The sequence below is a fragment of the Tamandua tetradactyla genome, chromosome 9, assembly GCF_023851605.1.
Source record: "Tamandua tetradactyla isolate mTamTet1 chromosome 9, mTamTet1.pri, whole genome shotgun sequence".
Lineage (NCBI taxonomy): Eukaryota > Metazoa > Chordata > Mammalia > Pilosa > Myrmecophagidae > Tamandua > Tamandua tetradactyla.
The window spans coordinates 30,580,378-30,592,469 of record NC_135335.1 but is presented as its reverse complement, the minus strand read 5'-3'; positions in this window follow the sequence as shown (position 1 = coordinate 30,592,469).

Here is a 12,092-nt window from a genome sequence, read left to right as displayed (position 1 = left end):
TGAAACCTAGAGAGATTAGCTGAAACAAGATGCTTAAAATAACATTTTGAGGACCAGATTCAAGACCTAGCTGCATTGTTCCAGATCTGGGCCTTCAAAACTGGTGCGATATTCTCTCCATGTTACTTCTTCGAAACACCATTCCCTCTTCCTCTTACCTTTTGGTCCCATACCTCAGATGTGTACTGTGGTGGTTAGGCTCATGTGTCAATTCGGCCAGATGATGGCGCCTGGTTGCCTGGTCAAGCAAGCACTGGCCTATCTGTTGCTGTGAGGACATTTCGTGGACTTAAATGATGAGTGTGTTGGTTGCATCCATGGCTGATTACATCTGTGGTCAGCTAAGGGGAGTGTCTTCTGCAATGACACTTAATCTTATAACCCAAAGGCTTTTAAGGAGAATTCAGAAGAAAGAATCTCTCTTTTTGCTTCAGCCAGCCAGCCTTTACTGGGGAGTTCATTGAGGACCTTCCTGGAGCAGCCAGCTTGTGGTCTCTCCTACAGATTTTAGACTCTTGCGTCCCCATGGTTGCATGAAACACTTTTATAAATCTCATATTTACTGATATCTCCTTTTGGTTCTGTTTCCTTGAGAGCCCTGACTGATACATACCATTACAGAGAGAAATGTGTTGAGGACTCTGATTTAGATGTGTCCTCATGGAAGCACTCTCTGAGAAGGTGCTATTTAAGCTGAAAAATGAGGAGTCAGCTGTGCAAAAAGGAGGCTAAGAGCATCTCATGCACAGGAGACAGCAATTCAAAGCCCTCAAAGCAAGGAAGACATTAATGATCATCTAAGAACCATGAGGCTAAGAAATATCAAGGGATTGGTGTGTCTGAGGGCAGGGGAGAATAGCAGGAGATGAAACTGGAAAAGTCAGTGAGCTCTCTGTTACACAGAGTCTTAGAGACCGTACAGAGAGCTTGGATTTTATTCTTTCTCTATTGGGAACCTATTGAAGGCTTGAAGACATGGAGGATTCATAAAAGGATTTATATTTTTCAAAGATCACTCTGGCTGTTGTGAAGATAAATTTCACAGGGGAAGAGTGAAAGCAGAGTGGCTGTTCTGAATTCTGGGAGAGAGATGCTAGTTTTTTGGTCTAGAGAAGATCAGTGGCTATGGAGAGGGATGCACAAATGAATATGGCTTCTAACTCAGACAAATTATTGGCTGGCAGTGATAAGAAGACTAGAGGAGAACTGGACAGAATGGGTGATAGGAACCAAGCATTGCAATGTCATCACATTAAGTGGCAATTTCAAGAAAGCCATTGGATTTTTAAGTCTGGGCCCACATAGAAGAGGGCTTTCACTTCTCTCATTTCTAGGCTTAGAAAATGCTACTCCCCATCCCAGATTTCCAAATGTTTGATGAACAATTCTATTTTCTTCCAAAATTTTTTAATGGTTTTAATCTTTGAAAAGGAATATGGGTTTGTTTACAAAGATATTATACTCAATTGCAAAAATTAAGGCAATATAAAACATTATGAAGAAGAAAATAATAAGATCACCCAGAGAAAACCATTGTTAAATTTTGGTTATATCTCTCCAGGCAGACTTTGTTATATTGATTACAAGCACTGTAATATTCTTTGTGTAAGACTGGCATTTTAATCTTCTTTTTACTGTAGAACTTTAAATTGCTTATATAATCAGGTAGGACTTTAAATTACTTATATAATCAGATTTATTAGTCTTTTTAGAGATTCTGGGTTTGACATACTTAGAAGATATCTCCCATCCCCACTTGCCACCCCCCACTTAAAGATTATGAAAACATTTTCATGTTCCATTTTCTGGTGATTTTTTTTAGATTCAAATCTTTAATCCATTTTGAATCAATTGTGATGAGAGTATTCATTTTTTCTGCCAAATAGTGCAGCAGTTTTTTTTTAACCACCATTTATTAAATAATTCATATTTTTCCTCCTAACTTGTAAAACAACTTTAATTTCTAATTAGATAATTTTCTGACTCTCTTCTTTCATATTTCTGCCTATGCTGCTATCAACATCACTCTGTTTTAATGGTTGTATCTTTAGAGTATGCTTTGCTATAAGAAAGGGGAATTAACCTCTATTATATTCTTTTCAAAGAATGTGTTTTTTCTTACCCATTTATTCCAGTCTTTTTTGTCTTTTGAAAATATCACTGTACAAACAGTGATATAAACGTAAAACATAGGGAGTTTTATGTAAGCATTGCAAATGAATTCAAACTATATCAAAAAGAGCAACAACAATGAAATCCTTTTTGGCAAGCAGCATTCTAGAAAACTTCATATACTCATTTATACATATGCATATACTATTTCCTAAGTGGAATCACACTTTTTCGGTAACATGGTTTGAAGATTACAATTTATAGATGGCTTTTCATTTCAGTAAACATAGATCATAACCTTTGATGGTTGCATAATATGATGTAGATAAGTATACTGGAATTTATTTACTTGGTTTTCACTCCTGGTCATTTCAGTCCTTTCTGACTTAAAAAAAATTATTATAAATACTGTGATGTATATCTTTGCACAAACAGGTTTTTGAACTTCTAATACTTTTCTTCTTTGGTAGATTTCTAAAAATGGGATGGCTTGGGCAAAAGGTATGTGTACTTTACATTCTGAGAGTTTTACTGGATTTTGCTATATTTATAATCTGTGTTGTTCTGTTAGGCAAGCAATGCTTTTTATAAAAATTTTTTTTCGCTTTTTATTGTTAACAAAATTGTACGTCTTTACATATGTCTGCAGTCCATTTGTAATCTTTTGTACTTTTTATTTTCCCTTTTAACTTCTTTGATTATTTTCCTTTTACAGACTTGCTTTATTTTACTGGTTTATGTGAGGCTATATCATATAAATGATATTAAACATTAACGTTTTTCTATACTGCACTACAAATATTGCACCCTACTCTCGTTGTCTTTAGATTTACAGAGGTTTTTTTGTTGTTGTCATCATTATTTTCTAAGTAGCTGAATTTATCAGTCTTTTCTTTTATGGCCTCTGGGTTTTACAACATGCTCAGAAATCCCTTTTTCTCTCAGAATCATAAAAAGTGTATCATTTTGTCTTTTAACATGCTCATGAGTTCATATACTTTAAGTCTTTGAATATTTGACTCATCTGGAGTTTATTTTGGTGTAAAGAGTGATATGGGAATTCAGGTATATTTTCTTCCGCCAAGTGTTGAGCCAATCATCCCAATCTCATTTATTGGACATTCCATCTGGAGTATCCTGATTCGAAATTTTAGCTTTCTTACATTCTAAATTTATCTATTTCCTTCTGTCCATTTCCATATTTTTTTTTTTATCCTGTCAAGCTGTCTGTTTATCCTGTCTCAGTAAGTTTCTACTTTAATTCTTGGAGCTTTATAATATATTTTTAACACACGTTAGGATACCGCTTTCCTTTTTTAAAAAATCTTCTTGGCTATCCTTATACATCTGTCTTCTAGTTCAAACTTAGAAACATTTTATCAACTTTCTAACAACAGTAATTTTGGAATTTCCATTGAGAATTGCAATGAAATTATATTTTAATTTGAAAAAACTTAATTTTTTATTGAATTATTCTATCCAAGATCCAGGCATGTCTTCCCATTTGTTTGAGTCTTCTGTAATGCTCTTTTGGAGTTTTAGTTTTCTCTTCAGCAGCATTGGTTGTACAGTTTATTTTTTAGTTATTATATGTGCACTGCAATTCTAACCCAAACTGCTGGAATTTGGCCAGGTTAAGTGGATAGACCTCCAAAAGGCTGTCCTTCCTTCTCACACCAGCTTCAAGTATTGGGGTTCTCAGGACCATCCTTACTTAGGACCAACTGGCTACAAATTTGGGGATTCTCACCACCTTCTCAATAATGTTCTAGAACAACTTAGATAACTCAGGAAAACTAAACTTATGATTAAAAAATCTAATTGACATTTATTAAATACTTCATCCAATTGCAAAATACACATTCTTCACAAACCCACATGTAACATTCACCAAAAGAACCTGAGCCGTAAAAGACATTTTAACAAATTTAAATTACATAAAGCCTAATTCTCAGGCCACAGTGACTTTAAACTAAAAATCAGAAACAAAAAGATAACTAGATAATTCTAAAATATTTGGAAATTGATCAACTATTCACAAATTCCCAATTTCTAACTCTCTACTTTGTCTTGACCTAGTCGGACTTTTCTTCTCACCACAGGCCCCTGACCTCTGCTTGCCCCCAAGCCTGAGAAAACACACAAAAAGTGAAACACACCCTCTTTTCAGCTATCCTTGCTTACCCACTCTCCAGTGCAAAACACTCTTCCTGTCAAACCCCACTGATCACTTCCCTTTGATTGTCCAGCTTCCCCTTACAAGAGTCTACTTATCTCTGCTTGTCCCTCCTTTTTGGTTTAGTTTTTTTGTGTTTTTCTCATTTACTTTTTTAAATACAATTTTATTGAGATGTATTATATATTCACAATCCATATAATAATCCAAATTGTACAATCAGTGGTTCATAGTATCATTATATAGCTATGCATTTGTCATCACAATAAATTTTTGAACACTTCAATTACTCCTAAAAATAAACATAAGAATAAAAGTAAAAATAAAAGTAAAAAAAAGAACACCCAAAACATCCCATACCCACCCCCATGCTCCCTATTGCTTATTTTTTCACTTTTTTTTCTTACTCATATGTCTATACACTGGATAAAGGGAATGCCAGTCACAAGGGTTTCTCAGTCACATGAACACACCTTAAAAGCTCTATAGTTATTCAGTCATCTTCAAGACTCAAGGCTATCGGATTACAATTCAACAGTTTCAGGTATTTCTCTTTAGCTACAACACTCTCAGCACTCACAGCTCAGCCCAGGCCTTTGGAGATGCAGAAAGGAATCATCCCAGGGAAATTTGTTGGAACCCAGTTGGCCTGGAGAGAAGGCCAGCAGAGATCACCCTGTGCCTTCCCACGTAAGGAAGAAGCTCAGTTGAAAGTTAGCTGCCTTTCCTCTGAAGAACTATACATTAACTAAATAAATCCCCTTTTATTAAAAGCCAATCCATCTCTGGTGTGTTGCATTCTGGCAGCTAGCAAACTAGAACACATGCTTAGTCACAGCAGATACCAACCTAGGTAAGAAAATGGTGGAATTAGGTATCCTAATCCTTTAAACACTGCTGATTAAAGTGTTAGCTACTGCACATGTCAGGGAGCCCATTTTGGCTATGTCCAGTCTCATTTATCAACATATCTTTAGACTTGGGGTTGGTTAGTACCGGGATGACCAAGACCGTTCATTAATAAAACATTAGGTGCTGTCTTTAATGATTATAAGACTCTAAAGTTGAAAAACCAGATAACCAGGTACAAATGAAGGTTAGTTAGAAGGTTTTTACAATCACAGGGGCAGAAAATAAATGATATCCAATCATCATCACAGATTAGGGCAGCTGGATTACAATTCAGATATTTCAGGAATTTCCCTCTGTATATTCCAATACCAGAAGAAAAAAAAGAATATCTATATAATGATTCAGTAATCAAAATTATCTCTCAAATCCTGGTTTTCTTGGGTACACAAAGTCCTCTTTGAGGGACTGGGGGAAAATGTGGGAATAGTCAACTCACAGTCATTAGGGACTGCCAATTTGATGGGGCAGGCCCAAGGTCTTGGGCTTGCCCTTATGAAACTTATTCTTGCAAAGGAGTAACTAAGACTACTTACTATTATGCCAAAAAATCACCTCTAGAGGACTCTTTTTTTTGCTCAGCGTGGCCTCTCTCTAAGCCAACTCTGCAGATGAACTCACTGCCCTCCCCCTCACTAGGACATGACTCCCACAGGTGTAAATCTCCCTAGCAATGTGGGATATGAATCCCAGGGATGAGCCTGGCCCTGGCATCATGGGATTGAGAAAAACTTCTTGAACAGGAGGAGAAAGAGAGAGGTATGCTGAGCTGCTTGGGCTGTGCTACATTGAGCTCTCTCATTTAAGCTTCCAGCCAATTAAATCAAATATCACTCATTGCAGCAGGTATACCTTCTAGCTAACTGCAGATGTAATCAGCAACAGATGAGGTTCACATGCCATTGGCTCATGTCCACAGCAATAGAACTAGGCACCTTCACCTATCTAAGTTGACATCTGAATCTAACTACCATAGCATGTAATCAATCTGCATGCTCAGTAATTAGATCACCTCTAATTACATCATCTGGGGCCACTCTGCTCATTATCCTAAACCCTAGCCATCTTTTCTCTAATAAAACTATCAGAATAACTGCAGTTCCGGGAGACAGATTTTGGGTCACTAGGGCATCTGCTCTTCTACACACCTATTAATAAATTCTTTCTCTCTTTGAAACCCTGGTTTCTCAGGAATTGGTTATTGAGCACATTGGGCAAAAGAATCCATGTCCTTTGTCCTGAAGCATTTGCAAATACTTTTAATCTTCTGTCTGGATTACTCTGGAATGTTTTGGGGCATCACACCAACCTGTGTGATCTCACTCCCTATTCAAGTTTCCATGTAATTATGGTGTTTGAATAAGCTGACCAGACAAGTTAGATTAGATAGTACACTACCAAAAATATAAATTTTGCACCAAATAAATATCTCTTCCTTTGGTCTCACACAGAATTTGAAGTTTTAAAATACAATCAGAAGACTGGGGAGTGGAGGAGGATCCAAGATGGTGGCTTAGTGAGGTGTGGGATTTATTTCATCCTCCACAGCAGCTAGCAAATAGCCAGAAACAGTACAGAACAACTGCTGGGGCCTCATCAGTGACTGGACATACAGTGTATACCAGTTTGGACAAGCTGGACCAGATGCAATCCCACCCAGAACCACTTCTCCAGCTCCAGTTTCCCCAGGCAAGTTTCTCAGCTTGTCTGAGAAACAAAGAGGCTGGTCAGGTGAAAGGAATTAATTCCCTGGAGGCTGTGCCTTCCCCAGAAGAGGGGTGGGGTCTAGCTCAGATGGAATCCCTCTCTCAAGGAATTCAGACCCCAGGGACTGGAAAACTGAAGCAATTAAAGCCAGTCTACAACCTCTCCTCTGTCTCAACCATGCCCCCAGGAGGGGCAATCTGCTGAAATTAAAGGCACCACATCACTTTATGCTGATGGGACCCACAGGCAGACAAGCACCACATACCAGGCAGAATAGGAAAAACACAGAGTCTAAAGGCTTCATAGGAAAGTCTTTCAACCTGCTGGGTCTCGCTTTCAGGGAAAACTGATGCAGGTGACTCTTTCCTCCTGAGACGAGGCCAGTCTGGTCTGGGAAAATCTGACTGGGGTCTATAATTCCCAAGTAGACCCTCTTAAGAAAAAAAAAATGCACCATACGGGCAGGGCAAGAAACAAGAAAACGAGAACTGAAAAATTCTGATCCATTAAACAAAACCTATGCTAGAGGTCTAGAATAAGCCGAACTAAATGTGAAAGAACAGATAGACAAAAAAGTCATCCAGCAAGAAAATCCTAGGAAAAAGAGTGAAAACAACCTCCAGAATAAACTAATTAAGGAAATTAAATATTTAGATGCCAGCAAAAAATTAATGAATCCGACTAAGAAAATTAAAGATATGGCCCAGTCAAAGGAACAAACCAACAATTCAAATGAGATACAGGTGTTGAAACAATTAATTCAGAATGTTCAAACAGACATGGAAAACCTCATCAAAAATCAACAATGAATTGAGGGAGGATACAAAGAAGGCAAGGGGTGAACAAAAAGAAGAAATTGAAAGTCTGAAAAAACAAATCACGGAAATTATGGAAATGAAAGGCGCAGAGGAAGAGATGAAAACAAAACAATGGAAACCAACAATATTAGATTTCAAGAGGCAGAAGATAGTATTAGTGAATTGGAGGACAGTACATCTGAAATCCAACAAGCAAAAGAAAATATAGGGAAAAGAATAGAAAAACATGAGCAGGAATTCAGGAATTTTAATGACAACATTAAGTACATGAGTACACATGTTGTGGGTGTCCCAGAAGGAGAAGAGAGGGGAAAAGGAAGAGAAAAACTAATGGAGGAAATTATCAGTGAAAATTTCCCAACTCCTATGAAAGACTTAAAATTACAGGTCCAAGAAGTGCAGCATATCCCAAACAGAATAGATCCAAATAGATGTACTCCAAGACACTTACTAATCAAAATGTCAGATGTCAAAGACAAAGGTAGAATTTTTAAAAAACTTATTTTGTATTACCAAACCAAAACAACATACAAACATGAACATTCTTAAAATACAAACATTCTGTGTATGGTATACAATCAATGACTCACAATATCATCACATAGTAGTATATTCATTACCATGGTCATTTTTAGAACATTTGCATCATTCCAGAAAAAGAAATGAAAAAAAAAAACCCTCACACATCATATCCCTTACCCCTCCCTCTCATTGTTCACTAGTATTTCAATCTACTCAATTTATTTTAACATTTGTTCCCCCTATTATTTATTTATTTTTAATCCATACTTTTTACTCATTTGCCAATATCTTAGATAAAAGGAGCATCAGACAAGGTTTTCACAATCACGTTGCAAAAGCTATATCATTATACATTCATCTTCAAGAAACATGGCTACTGGAACACAGCTCTACAGTTTCAGCATTTCTCTCTAGCCTCTCTAATACACCTTAAACTAAAGAGGGGATATCTATAAACTACATAAGAATAACATCCAGGATAATCTCTTGACTCTATCTGAAATCTCTCAGTCACTGACACTACTTTGTCTCATTTCTCTCTTCCCCCTTTCAGTCAAGAAGGTGTTCTCAATCCCTTGATTCTGCATCTCAGCTCATTCTAGGATTTCTGTCTCACATTGCCAAGGAGGTTTATACCCCTGGGAATCATGTCCCACATAGCGAGGGGGAGGGCAGTGAATTTGCTTGCTGCGTTGGCTGAGAGAGAGATAGGCCACATCTGAGCAACAAAGAAGTTCTCTGGGGGTGACTCTTATGCCTAATTTTAAGTAGGCTTAGTCTATCCTTTGTGGGGACACATTTCATATGAATAAACCCCGAGATTGAGGGCTTGGCCTATGATTTGATTGCTCCCATTGTTTGTGAGAGTATCAGGAATTCTCCAAATGGAGAAGTTGAATTTTCCCTCTTTCTTGCCATTACACCCCAGGGGACTTTGCAAATACTTTTCTTTTTTTTTTTTAATTTTGTTTATTAATTAAAAAAATTAAGAACAAACAAACAAAAACATTAACGTACATTCCGTTCTACATATATAATCAGTAAATCTCAATATCATCACATAGTTGCATAGTCATCATTTCTTAGAACATTTGCATCAATTCAGAAAAAGAAATAAAAAGACAACCGGGAAAGAAATAAAATGATAACAGAAAAAAAGGTTATACATACCATACCCCTTACCCCTCACTTTCATTTATCACTAGTATTTCAAACTAAATTTATTTTAACATTTGTTCCCCCATTCCTTATTTTTATTCCATATGTTCTACTCATCTGTTGGCATGGTAGATAAAAGGAGCATTAGACACAAGGTTTTCACAATCACACAGTCACATTGTGAAAGCTATATCATTATTCAATCATCATCAAGAAGCATGGCTACTGGAACACAGCTGTACATTTTCAGGCAGTTCCCTCCAGCCTCTCCACTACATCTTGAATAACAAGGTGATATCTACTTAATGCATAAGAGTAACCTCCAGGATAACCTCTTGACTCTGTTTGGAATCCCTCAGCCATTGACACTTTGTCTCATTTCACTCTTCCCCCTTTTGGTCATGAAGGTTTTCTCAATCCCCTGATGCTGAGTCTTAGCTCATTCTAGGGTTTTTCTTAATCCCTTGGTGCTGAGTCTCAGCTCATACTAGGATTTCTGTCCAATGTTGCCAGGAAGCTCCACACCCCTGGGAGTCATGTCCCACGTAGACAGGGGGAGGGTGGTGAGTTTGCTTGTTGTGTTGGCTGGAGAGAGAGAGGCCACATCTGAGCAACAAAAGGGGCTGTCTTGGGGGTGACTCTTAGGCCTAAATTTTAAGTAGACTTGACCCATCCTTTGCAGGGTTAAGTTTCATATGAACAAACCCCAAGCCTATAGCTTTGGTTGTCCACACTGCTTGTGAGAATATCAAGAATTCAACTTGGGGAAGTTGAATTTCTCTCCGTTCTCACCATTCCCCAAAGGGGACTTGCAAATACATTTTTATTCACTGTTCAAATCACTCTGGGATTTATTGGGTCATCAAGTTGGATAAACCTACAAAATCTCATGCCCTATTCAAGATTCTATGAACTTATGATATTCAATTAAACTGTCCATATAAGTTATATTAGGAAATGCACTAGTCAAAATATAAATTTTGTTCCAAATAAACATTTTTTTGCTTTAGTCTCACACATAAGTTAAAGTTTTAAAATATGAATTACCATCTATTTTCAACACCCTGCAATATTGACATTCAAAAGAGAGAATTTTGTAAACAACAAGAGAAAATCAATCCATCACATACAAGAGAAGCCCAATAAGGCTGTGTAGATTTCTCAGCAGAAACCATGGAGGCCAGAAGATATTTATATTATGATATATTTAAGATTCTAAAAGAGAAAAACTGTCAAACTAGAGTTCTATATCCAGCAAAATTCTCCTTCAAAAATGAGAGGAAAATTAAAACATTTTCAGACAAAAAAAAAAAAAAACCACTGAGAGAATTTGTGCCAAGAGACCAGCTCTACAAGAAATACTAATGGGGGGCACTAGAGACAGATAGGAAAAGACAGTGTGGAGAAGAGTGTAGAAATGAAGACTATCAGTAAAGGTAAAAAGAAGAAAAATTAGATTTGACATACAAAATCCAAAAGGCAAAATGGTGGAAGAAAGTACTGACCTCATGGTAATAGCACTAAATGATAATGGATTAAATTCCCCAATCAACAGACGTAGACTGGTAGAATGGATAAAAAAAAAAAAAAAAAAAAAAAAAAACAGGACCCATCTATATGCTGTCTACAGGAAATGCATTTTAGACCCAAGGATAAAAATAGGTTGAAAGTGAAAAGTTGGGAAAAAGATATTTCATACAAACAACAATCAGAAAAGAGCAGGAGTTGCTATACTAATATCCAACAAATTAGACTTCAAATGTAAAACAATTAAAAGAGACAAAAAAGGACACTATGTATTAATTAAAGGAACAATTCAAGAAGAAGACAACAATCATAAATATTTGCACACCAAGACAGAGTGGCCAAAATACATGAGGCAAACACTGAAAACACTGAAAAGAGAAACAGACACAACTACCATAATAGTTGGAGATTTCAATTCCCTACTCTCATCAATGGACAGAACATCTAGACAGAGGATCAATAAAGAAACAGAATTTGAATAATACAATAAGTGGACTAGACTTAACAGACATTTATAGAACATTACACCCCATAACAGCATGATACACCTTTTTCCAAAGGGTTCATGGATCATTCTCAAGGATAGACCATATGCTGGGTCAAAAAGCAAGTCTCAATAAATTTAAAAAGATCGATCATACAAAACACTTTCTTGGATCATAAGGAATGAAATTGGAAATCAATAATAGGCAGAGGACCAGAAAGTTCACAAGTATATGAAAGCTCAACAACAGACTCTTAAACAACTAGGGGGTCAAGAGAAATCAGTAAACATCTCGAGGCAGGTGAAAATGAAAACATAACATATCAAAATTTATGGGATGCAGGAAAGGCAGTCCCAAGAGGGAAATTTATTGCCCTAAATGCCTTTATCAAAACAGAGGAAAGAGCAAAAATCGAGGCGTTAACGGTTCACTTGGAAGAACTAGAGAAAGAACAGCAAACTAACCCCAAAGCAAGCAAAAAGAAAGAAATAATGAAGATTAGAGCAGAAATAAATGAAATTGAGAACATGAAAACAATCGAGAAAATCAACAAAACCAGAAGTTAGTTCTATGAGAAAATCAATAAAATTGATGGACCCTTAGCACGGTTGACAAGAAGAAGAAGAGAGAGGATGCAAATAAATAAAATCAGAAATGGAAGAGGAGACATAACCACTG